The sequence below is a fragment of the Balaenoptera acutorostrata genome, chromosome 7, assembly GCF_949987535.1.
Source record: "Balaenoptera acutorostrata chromosome 7, mBalAcu1.1, whole genome shotgun sequence".
Taxonomy (NCBI): Eukaryota; Metazoa; Chordata; class Mammalia; order Artiodactyla; family Balaenopteridae; genus Balaenoptera; species Balaenoptera acutorostrata.
In genome coordinates, this window is record NC_080070.1 from 54,492,790 (window position 1) to 54,505,399 (window position 12,610).

Here is a 12,610-nt window from a genome sequence, read left to right on the forward strand (position 1 = left end):
TAATTACAGTAAACTTTTGAAGTAACTAGTTTTGGTTCTTTTTTATTTAACTCCTATCAGTAAACCTCAGAAATGGCTCTTTTTTCTTTCTTTCCTTTTTTTTTTTTTTTTTTTTTTTTTGGTTGTTGCTGTAGGGGTCAGATGAAAAATTCTGTTACTTTTACCTTAGTCTTCTCCTTCTTCTTCCCTGCAGGTCAACTTAACGTTTCTTTCTTTCTTCAAGTGCTTCTTCCTCTGTCCTCGAGGTCCTGCTTGTCCTCCATCACTCTTCCAACTGCCAGTGTCTTGGGTGCTCTCAGCTGTCCCGTATTCTATTCTGGTTTCCATAGTGCCCGGGCGAATCAGAATGTCCGTGCTGTTAAAGGGCCAGAGCGCAGTGGCAACTCTGATAACTGGTGGACCTGGATATCTTCCTAGACATATTCTTTTCTTTTTTCTTTTTGTCCACAATTTATAGAAGAGGAAACCAAAGCATGGATTAGTTATGTACCTTGCACACAATTCAAATGTGTTCTCGACAACCTCCCAAACTGTCTACTGAGGGTAAAGAGGTATTTATGCACTAATTAAAGACTATAAGAACACATACCAGATTCTGTGTAATGGTGACTGTTATAAGAACGTTCTTCTGTAGGGTTTGGTTTTCTTAATTTAATGTAAATTTAAGTTACTTTTTATTTTATTTTAATTTAATTTTTATTTTTAAATTAATTTTTCTTTTTGGCTGCACCACACGGAATGTGGGATCATAGTTCCCTGACCAGGGATGAACCTGCACCCCTTGCATTGGAAGCGCTAAGTATTAACCACTGGACCACCAGGGAAGTCCCTTAAGTTACTTTTTAGAATAAAAATTAACAATATATCTTAAAATTGCATTCACATGAGCTCTAAACCACAATTTTAAAACAAAGTTAGAAAACACACTTATTCAATTAAAAAAATTAAACCTTAGAGTATGTTTCCTCCTCCCCCCAAAGGTTTGTGTTATCCAAACTAATGATCTGGTTTTAATAAGATGCAGTGATAAATTGTCCCAGAAAGTGGAGGCTAAGAGGTGATTTAATATTCCTTAATTGTGTGGTACATAAAAATTGGCTATAATTCCTCACTGTGGTTCACTTCGTCACCCCCTGAAACAATACAGTCTTTCCCAAGGTGCACAGAAACTTGTCATTGCCCAGTCTAGAGATCGTTCTCACCCTCATTCCTACTGCTTTGCAGAATGTAATTATGTTGACAGCTTCCTTTATAGCCATCTCCACTCCCTTGGTTTCTATGAGTCTGTACTTTTCTGAATTTCTCCCCAAATCTTGATTTGTGGTCAAGCCCAATTCCTTCTCACACCCACCTCTGGGCAACGCTGGGGCTCTGTAATCATCACACAGCTCCTCTGAGTCACTTTATCTCCTTGGCCAATTTGCTTAGCACCATCTATGTTTCTGTTTTGTGAGGTCAGGTGGGTGGTCCTTGATACCATGCTTTTCTACAGATAGAATGATTGACATTGCTGATTAAGCATGGAGTCTTTCCTGCTGAGTCCAGCTGTAGACTTGGACTGCTTCTCAATCTAAGGCTCAAGACAGATACAACTGATTTGCTGGGGTTGACAAAGAAGAAAAAAAAACTAAGTTCCCATTCCAGTATTTTTTTTCTGTACAGAAGACTCCCAACTTGTAATCTTATTTACAGCTCTTCTCCTTGGATGTACCTCTACCCTTTCAAATTAAAAAATGCCAACATTTTAACTATTGTTTTCTTTATATTTTCCTTTACAAATATCCCAATTTGTGACTCATTTCACATTTTTCTCTCATCTCCTAGGCCAACATCCTTGGTCTTGTCTTTTCATGTTTCCTAAAAGTTACCTCCCAACTTTATTCTGTTGCTAAGTCCTTTTACTCACTTTGAAATGTGTCTTGATTACCACTGCCTCCTTCATAATCCTAGCTCTTTATTTGGATTATAGTAGGAGTCTTCTACCCTCAATGTTTTCTAGTCTTTCCTACCTCACCTATCCAGCCAAGAGCATGAAACTGTAAGACCTTATGATATGTCTGCTTCGTAAACTTCAGAAGATACTAATTTTATGAAGTCTCTCTTGTTTATTTCCCTTCCATAGAATTCTGGGAGAGGGAGCTTCTGCCTTTACCAGGTCCAGAGTGATTTCTGGCACTTACTTCCAATCCACAATTATGGATTATAACAGAGAAAATGGGGACATGCAACTGCAGGGTTTATTACTTAACACTGGCATTGATCAATGTCAGTGGGAGAATTTATAGGGCATTGCTACCCAGAAGCTCCTTTTGAACACACAAACTTAAATCAACCTTTTATACATAGTTAAGATTCTTCCTCTTCATTATACCATTCTTAACTAAAGCACAACTTTTCTACTTTTTTTGCCCCTATGAAAAGGAGCTCAATTGTGATTTTTCTCCCCATGTGTGCTTTGTGTTTTCCTTTTCTTTCATATATCTTGGTTCTTCCAATATAAACCTGATAGAAAAATGATAATCTTTCATCATTATAATTTCCCATGTAAACCACATTAAATATCACTAAACCATCCCTTCTTCAATAGAGTGATAATCTCTTTTTTGGTGTTGGCTTAAAACATATAAGAAACTGATGTTGACAATTTCGTATGGTTCGACCTAAAACATTTAGATACAACGGTTTTTACCACCATAGATAATAGTTTGGTCTACATTTTCCCAGTGTACTTTTCCATTTCTTGATGCATTTTTAATTACTGGGTGGCTTCTTCCAAATTTTAGTTTCATTGTCACATGGCGATCTGAAACATTTAAAGGCAACTAACCTCATTTCCTTGCCTTTCATCAGTCATATTTTTAAGTGTCAGGAGAAAAATTTTGAGCAGATAGGAATAGAAAAAACACAGTTTGGTCTGTTTTTGATTGATTGGTATATGTAATTATAATTGTAGACTCTCCTTTTAATGGACACTTAGCATTTGAGTTTCCAGGTGCCACAGTCCTTGTGTTTCATCTATTAAGGGTCAGCTATTTGCCCTCATGTGGTGACTCAAGCGGAAGAACTCTTCTATGTATCCAATGGGATGAAAAAACTTCAGTGTTTCTCCTCCCAGAGAGATCTGTTTAGAGTAGATATCCAAGTTCAAACAACTAACAAGTGGCAGAACCTGAACTGACATTCATTATACTGAGGAGTCCTCTTCCAATTATTCTATCTATCCATCGTTGTTATCCAACTTATCTCACATAAACACACAACATATATTTGTATTTCAGTTCAAGCAGTGCACCTTAATATTCGCTATACACTTTACGCTCTGGTTTTATTATCTGGAGCCAAATGTTTCTGAAAAAACAATCTCCCAGTGTCCTTTTGTCTTTGTAAGGCAGAAGGAACAGATTAAAAAGATTAAATACCACTAATTGATTATTTACCATGCATCTTCTACTAGATGTTTTTACACTTATTAATCTTTACAACAAGCCTATAAGGTAGATAGAAATTTTACCAACAATTTATAATAGAGGAAACTAAAGTTATTGGGGTACATAGGTACCTTGCACACAATTCAAAAATGCTCTCAACAAACTCCCTACTCTGTCTACCTAGGGTAAGGAGAAGATGAATTGTTCCCTCTGTCTATTCATGATCACAGGGTCATTCTTTGCTCCTCTATGACATGACAATTCTTCTGGAAATGGAGGATAGCATATGGTTTGGAGAAAGTAAATTGAAAGGAAAATTCCTACATTATACCTGTGAGCCAATAAAATTGATGTACTGTCTGTAACTTCCCATTCATTTCAGATTTATCTACACCTTTGATATGCCAGGTAATATCATAGGCACTTTAAGAAACACAAACATGAAAAACACCTGGTCCCTAATTTTAGGAGTTTAGAGTCCAGTAGGAGTGTGAGATATCCATGAAAAAACAATAAATACCATGCAAATGTTGTTCAGTGCTTTAGAAACACTGAGGTAGAAAGGGTGGCTGGGATTTCTTAGAAACTTTAATGAGAGAGTTCATATTTGGGCATGGCCTTCAGGGAAACATTTGGGGAGTGGCTTTGTGAATGTTTCTTGAATTCATTACTTTAGAATGTCAGGACGTGCATCAACTGAACTTGATTTCTACCTGGAATATCAGATCCCACTCTAACCTTTCACTTGTCCTCGTGTACTAGAAAAACAGAAAACTCTAAATCCCATCCGCTATCTTTCTTTGTGTTTTGACATATCTAAATAATTAGTGTAAGAGAATTAATGGTCTAAATAAATGGCTAATAACTTGGGTAGAACCTTTCACTAAGCATATACATAAACTCTTTTTTCTATTATTACTTTTTAATTGAAGTATAGTTGATTTATAATAGTTCAGTTACACATAAACTATTAAGTAGACGACATATACTTGATTTAGCAGAGCGAACCAGAGTGAGCTTCATTACCAGATCACTAGATATTTTAAGACTTATAAAAAAAGAAAACTAGATTACCTTCTCCAGCATTGTCTCTCTTTGCCAAAGCATTATGGAACAGTGTTTGGTAATTATTTATCAAGGAGAATGCAGGCTAGAAATGCTTTGTTATTTAGCATAAACATTTAACATATGTCTACTCTTTGTAGAAAAATATGCCAGACACTGTGGAGACATTCTTGTGAATCAGATATTGTATCTGCACATGAAAAATTCAATTCTCTTAGTGGAGCTTAAAGTCTCCACAACTATGTTTAATACAGGGCTGGAGAGAAGAAATACTATAATAAAGACATAAACAATGAACACTGAAAACATAAATGCCAGAACAATTAAATGTGGCTGGAAGAATAAGCAAAGCCGGGCATAAAAAAAGATGTGCTTTGTATGTCTGAGCGTGTGTAGGGAGTGGCAGTGGGGCAGAGAGGGGGATCAGGGAAGGTACAAACAAACTAAGCTTGAAGCATAAAGGGCAGAGGACATACATTCACTTCATTAAGAAAATGACAATAGTCTGGTTTGGCTAGAGTGTAGTTCTCATACCACAGAATCTGCAGGTTTGTTAAATTGCCAATTCCTGGTCTTTAGCCCTAAAAGGTGTGAGTTAGTACGCTTAAAGTGAGGTCCAAGAATGTGCCTTTTTGACATGTTCTCCCAGTGGCTCTCTCTATTTCGCTTTAAGGCAGAATGGGCTGGCTTGTGGTGATTTAAACCTTGGCTATTAGAATCATCTGGTGGAGAACTTTTTAAAAAGCCAGCTCCTGGTTCTTATTTAATTAGTGTGGAATGGAACTCTATATATTTGCGAAAGCCTCTCCAGGTGATTCTAAGTGTAGCCTGGAGGAGAGCTGCTGGCTTAGACTCGAGCGTGAGCAAAGGAGAGAAGTGGAAGAGAAGAAAAAAGGAAGCTGCAGCCAGTGTTTGGAGGACCCGGACGCCATGCTCAGAGGTTAGAATTTTATTCTGTGTGTTGGAGGGAATCACGGATTTTTTGAGCCCCTATAATCGTAGCTGTTTTAGAAAGTTGCCTGTGAAGAACAGAGGAATTAGAGGTGAGGGATGCTGGGGGTAGCCAGAGCACTTTTAAGAATTCTGTAGTTGGTGAATGAGTGCCCTTACTCTCTGCCAGTCAAAAAGTAAGTTAGTTCAGCTTTTCTGGAAAGTAATTTGACGATATGGATCACAAGCTTAAAAATCTCATACTCTGAGTGTGTTTCGTGTTTGGTAATTGCAATCATTGTTGCTTTTGTTGTGGTCATCCATTTACAATGCTTGGTGTCAGTTTATGTATCTCTTGTAAAAATAAAATACAGTGTGTGTGAAAAAAAAAATCTCATACTCTAAGTAATGTGTCTTCCAGGTACATATCATAAAGAAATAAAATTATTGACAAAGATTTTAATGTAAAGATGGTTATTATAGGAATTAAAAGAGAACTTTGAAAAAGTGAATAGATGTATTAATTATGGATTACTATGGTGCCTTGAAACCATTTCTGAAGAATATTTTAAATGCAGGGAAAAATGGTTATTCTCTAAAGTAAATAATATAATACACAAAATTATATGTAGCATGTGATTCTAATTTTATTTTAAAAAGTATAGAAACCAGAGTAGAGAGAAATCTAGCCAAATGTTAAAACTGGTGGAATTTGGTGATGATATTTGTTTTGTATATTCCAAATATTCTAAGCCTGTCTACATTATTGTTTTGTTCCAAAGAAGAAATTAACAGTAAAAAGCCGCAATAAGGCTGTGGTGATGGTTTGATAAAAGGTAATGCGCATGTTGTTCTGTTTGTGAGTCTGGGACAGGCTAGCTTAACAGCCTCCTGATGGGTAGAACTTGTAAAATGGCAGATCCTGAATCAGGTTCAACAAGGGGCGTCTGGGCTTAATGACTGAGAGTCAAGAAGGCACAGAGATGAAAGATGGAGCGGTTATCAAGACGCAGTGCAGGAGCCTCAGTCCAGAAAAACCTTATGTGACATGAGATCTTTATATAACTAGCCTAAGGCATACTACCGAGAGAAGGGTTGGTCTTTAAAGATTTTAGCCCAGTTGGACAGTTAGAATCTGAACTAAAGCAATTGCTGAGATTGAGGAAGATATGCAAGTCATCACCAAGCTATTAATGACTTAATCAACTGGATGTGGGAGGCGAGAGATGCAAGGATTTAAAGATGACTCTGTGGGCTTGAATGTCAGTAACTGAGAGGTCTACGTTTTTGGGTTCTTTTTTTTTTTTTAAATACAGATGGAGGATAGAGGAGAAAGCCCAGATTTTGGAGGAAAAATAGTTTGTATGTATTATGTTGAAGTAGAGTTGCCATAGAAACATGCAGGTATAAATGCAATTAGAGTCTGGAGAACTGGAGAAGTCTGGATTGTGATGCAAATTTGATAGTCATCTGCGTTGAGGGAAGAGTTGAAACCATGGGAACCAATGTGATTGTAAGACAATGATTGGGACCCAATGAAAGAGTGGCAAAACATCAGAGGTGGAGAACAAAGAAAACACAGGGCCTTGAAGGTCAATATTGGAGAGAGGTTTAAAAGTGGATGGTAGTGATAAAATTCTAAAGAGAGGTCAAAAAGCTTGAGGACTGAGGTGACCTTCTAATGTTGGCAATTATAAGTTTCCTGGAGGCTTAAAAAAATAGATTCAAAAAAAAAATAGATTCAGTAAAATGGCTGAGAGAAACCAGTTTGCAGTTGATCAGTGAGTCTATGTAGAATAAGTGGTCAAATAGTAGAACACTCTTCAAAACATTTGGTGATAAAGAATGAAAGTACTTTGATAGTAAATTACAGAGGAGGAAGATTATAGGGTAATTATGCTTCAGTGATCCTAGGTTTTTCTCTGTTAAAAACTAGCATGCTGTGTTTTTCTAAATTGCTGTTGTGTCCAGGCATGAAGGTGGAGTCTGAGAATGGAATGCATTTATACACTTTGAAAATATCTTAAGATCATCGCTTCTATACAGATGTTGGAGACTGCTAATAACACTAAACTCTGAGTTATGTTTACTTTTCCTCCGTTATCAGATTTATTTTCTGGTTCTTTGGCAGATGGATGGGCTCTAAAGATGTATGGCTCACTAACACACTTGTTGTGTGCTTTATGTCATGTGACATCAACACAACAAATCTTAGTTTTTCAAAAATCTCTCAGTAATGGAAAAGTTGCTTTCTATACACAAAGATAATTATGATTGGAGTAATCTTTATATTTTCAGTACAAGTATCTACTCTGGTCCATATAATATACTAGAACATATCATCAGTAGACTAATATCTATTTTGGTGTTTGCTTTTGGTTTAACTTTGATCAGTGTGCTGTGGGGAGTGGAGAAAAGTGAACTAATAAAGGTTTGGAGTTGGGAGGGAACTTAGCACCACTGACAACAAATTCCTCTTACTGTTAAGGATGACATGGCACAAAGAGGCTAATTAATAATATGGTGCTCCAGTTGCTTATCTTATAGCAAGTTTGACAAAAACACATATACGTGAAATACCAAAAGAGGGAGGTGATATTTCTTACTAGAGTACTTTTCAGGAAATATGATAGATGTTTCAATGAGTAAAGTGGTGCTAGAGCTATTCAAAAAATAGTTATAGGAATCTGAATTTTGCGATGTTCAATAGAGAACCTTTAAATGTTTTGACCCAGGGAAGTAATATGATGGGTGCCACGTTTAATGGTATTAATAATTGTATTTGAGATGTTTGGAAAGGCATGATTTTAGAGTCAGAAATACCTGCTAAAATATTGTTGTATTCCATATATATAATGAGGATTTAGGCTAGAATGAAACTTTCTTTTTTTAAATTATTTATTTATTTATTTATTTATGGCTGTGTTGGGTCTTCGTTTCTGTGCGAGGGCTTTCTCCAGTTGCGGCAAGCGGGGGCCACTCTTCATCGCGGTGCGCGGGCCTCTCACTATCGCGGCCCCTCCCGTTGCGGAGCACAGGCTCCAGGCGCGCAGGCTCAGTAGTTGTGGCTCACGGGCCCAGTTGCTCCGTGGCATGTGGGATCTTCCCAGACCAGGGCTCGAACCCGTGTCCCCTGCATTGGCAGGCAGATTCTCAACCACTGCGCCACCAGGGAAGCCCCTAGAATGAAACTTTTAAAAGCATTTCTTTTTAAAGGAAGAGTATTATTAATCCAAGTCTAAGTAACCATGTAATTTTTTATTTTATGTAACCAGAGAAGCAATGTAGTAGAAACAACATAGTGAAATATTTTTAAAAATTATCTGTGTCCTAGACATCTGAATAGATTTTCATTAATTTAGCCAGCAAGCCTTTAATCATCCTGCAACCTTTCCAACCTATGCTGAATTCAAAGCTCTTTTGCTCATTCTAATTCAGGAAAATTCCATATTTCTTCAGAAACTACACCCACTAACATTGGCAATTTGGGACATTTCAGAGCCTCATGGGATACTAAATATCATTGGTTTAATATATGTAATTATAAGGGGCAATCACTTTATTTTTGAAGTGAGTTACAGATAATGAAAGTATACTAGGGTGACTACTTTACTTGGGAGGACAAATTCCCAGGATCTTAAGTAACATGACAGTGGGGGCAGTGTAGGCATCTGGTCCTCCATCATCATTTCTCAGTGCTAGCATCTGCTGGAGATGCATGAATGCCTCTCTGGTCCATGCCTCATCTGTTACTCTAGTTCCTTGTTTCTATGACAGGGACCTCTCAGCATATATTGCCACTGTTGACCTCAAAGAAAAACCATTTCAATACGGATACTTATCCCAGAAGGGATCCTAGGCAAAACTACACTGGACTCGGTGTGTCTTTGAGTGCTGAAATATTGATAATTATTTTGTGCCTCTTTTAGCCTCGAGAAGTTCTTAAGCATTACATTTTGTAAAATATTGGCTGAAATAACTAGAAGGTCTAAACTCCTAACCCAGTGATCTAGTTAGTAGAAATAATTATGATTTCCATGTGAATATTTTATATTCTTGTAAAACTTTAAAATTTTCAATTGGCTAAGCCACTTTTTTACAGTTGTGATATACTCAGAAAAATCCAACCATCGATACAAGATGCCTAAAAGCATAACTATAAAGGCAAAATTCTCAGAATCATAGAGTAAGTTTAAGGGTCAAATATTAAGGTCATTTGGATCTCCCACTCCTTAGGATTTTCAACTCTTTTGGCCAAACAGCTTGAGTATTTGTTGCACTTGCTGTTGCACTAGTCTGGCCTAGTTATTGCCTGACAGGTTAAATCTCTATCTATTCCACAAAATATTGTACCTAATTACTATGGAGCAGTATTCAATGTCAATATCATGTGTGTGTGTAAATTTTCATTAATAAGACAGCACTACAGTAAAAAGAAAGCATACTTTTAAACTTCAACTCTTTTCTAAAGGCCTACTATGGATTCAGGCTCACAGGATAGTGGGAAGTGATATTTAATGAGTTTCCAGATGTGGAGGTGAATGGTGTGACTTGTTTGCAGTATCTCATCCTTAGTTGTAGAATTTGCCTTCAATGATATATTTAAGAACCAGGCTAGTCTTATATTTTTTATAAAGTCATTCTCTAAGACCTATGCCTCATAAAAGGAGGAAAATTGTTCTATTGTATTGAAAAACAATACTGGCCTAGTGCATATCCTTTTTGCCTTTAAGAAACTGTGAATTAAAAAATAGTCAATAGCTTTTTTGACTGAAGACAACTTTACACTTAGAACTTATACTTTTAAAAAGTGGATCTTTAGAAAAAATAAAATCTTTTCAGGGAAAACTAAAGCATACTCATGCTCTGCAAAATTTTAAAAATATGTTATCAGGTTGTGATTGCTATTTTCTATTTGACTTATTAATTTGCTTTAAGTGGCATAATTTTACTATCATCCTTTATAGTTAAGCCATTTTTATATGGTGAAATAAAAGGGTGGGCAATGAAAGGAGCAAAAGTAAGATTATGTTACGAAAAGTTAAATTAAAGAAGAAGAGATTTGTATTGGTAGGGTGATGGTAAAGTGAAATAAAATTCAACCACAGCATACAGGGAGCTAGATTAAATCTCGAATGCTTTGTGTTACGTGAGTAGAAAAGAGCCATCCCTCTGAATACTTGATAACGTCTGAATGGAGAGAGTGTTGCTACAGCAGTATCTGGGAAATACAATACAATCAGGGTATCTGAAGCCAGAATCTATTTATCTTAAATTACTCATTTTTCTGAGTAGGCCTGTGATAATCCTGGTGCTGGATGCCAATGTCTTTTTATTCACGGCACAGATACAACTGGAGCTCTCCTAGATTGGTGAGAACCATACAATATGAAGAATTTCAGCTGTAACTCTTCTGTAAGTTTATGGACTGCTTTTTTGATTTTTTGACATTCTTTTGGCATTGAGAATCAGTCAATAATTGTTTCTAAAATGAGCACATTTAGAGCACAGTTGAGCACAATTAAGTCTATTTTACCTTTCTGCCTTCAGGAGAGTATAAACAGGGTGTTCTAAATATGAGGCGGCAACATTGTTTCTCCTTCGCTTTTAAATTCTATAGTCAAGTTGGCGTTTCTATAACTGAAGTGAAAAAGACTCCATTAAGGTGCTGAGCTCTCTGGGTGTTGGGACTCTGCTGTCAGTGGGAGCTATAGGGCAAGGGGCATCATGTTGGCTATGATACAGCTAACTTCCTATGCCCATGTGACACCACGCTGCAGGCCAAGCAATTGAGCTCGCACTTTAATTCACTCTCTCTTCCAAAAAGTAGACCGGAGAAGTGGTCTGATTCTTTAAAAATAAATAAATAAAAAATTTTTAAGAAGTAGAACTTATTTCCTAAGCTTTGTCAGTTAAGTGTTATATTATCAACTTGTGTGGGGTAGAAGGTAGGGTAGCAAAAAGACAGTGAAGTTTCTTTGCCCCCAAACTGAACGGTTTACCAGTGATTTAACAATCTTCTCACTACTGCTTTCTCTCCAAAATACATATGCATATATACATGTTCATCAGGAGAAAGACTTTAGACATTGTGACTGCTAGCTGTAAGAGAGATCTAAAATTCAGTCAAATGTTGTGGAATATATGTATATGTAGGAATTGTGGTCCTAATGGAAAGAAGGAATCTAAAAATAATTCAGAACTGAATGAAGCAGTGTCTCAACATTGTTGGATTTAATTAAATGGCATAGTTAGGATGAAAGTTAATCTAACTTAAAAATTTGGGAAGGGTATGAGTAAATCTGGAATATGGGCTATGTCACTTTCAACGTTTTGAACTCAACCCTCGCTAAGTTACAAAGTCCCTGTTATAGACTATGAATAGGTCTCAAGGTGACCCTTAATGGCACTGACCAAAATCCAGTCAGCAGCTTGGTTAAAATCTCCAACCAACATACAGCTTCAATTGGCTGAGAAGGTAACCTCAAAACTATTTGTAGTGATATCCATTCCTTCATAGATAAAGAGCTTTTAACCTTGGAAGATTTATAATTTACAGTAGAAATATTTAGCATAGTTAAATGTTTAGCAGCAATATTTTTGTGTTAAGAAGAGATCTGTGCGTACTTGATATTTAAGGATTTCTAGTATGTAAGAGAATTTACCCCACCAAGTAACAGCCTAGCCTTTTGATTCTATCTCAAAATGTGTAATAGAATAAATTATTTAGATGTTTTGATTGACTCACTTTAAGTTGAAATCTTAACAAGTTACTATAGTATTGGATCATTTAAGATCTTATATATGTATCTATAATCTATCCATCTATTTATCTACCTATCCAGTTTGTCAGACAGACAATTTTTAAAGGGATAGCTTTTAAAAGAATTATTTTTAAAACTTGGACCAGTTATCAATCAAAATCTTCTTATAAGTTACTATTAAAATATTTTAGACTAATAATTTGTAAATTGATCTAAAAACTTAAGGGTGAGTTAGGCTTTTAAATTTGCACCTTGAATAAATTTAATATTAAGCTTTCAAACCAAAGGAAACCTAGGAATGGTCTTTTCTATGCATAAAATCTTCTCTCAAGGACACAGAAACACTCTTTATTGACAACATTGATTTGTCTTCTCCCTTATCAGAATGTGAAGAGATAGCAGTCAGTACTTTCAGTTAGTTCA

General features: G+C 36.2%; 1 protein-coding gene across 1 annotated transcript in view; it reads left to right on the forward strand.

The window, feature by feature from the left end:
• The window catches only part of ZNF804B (zinc finger protein 804B), a 529,401-nt gene that overhangs the window by 41,817 nt on the left and 474,974 nt on the right, over window positions 1–12,610 (forward strand). The window lies entirely within an intron of this gene.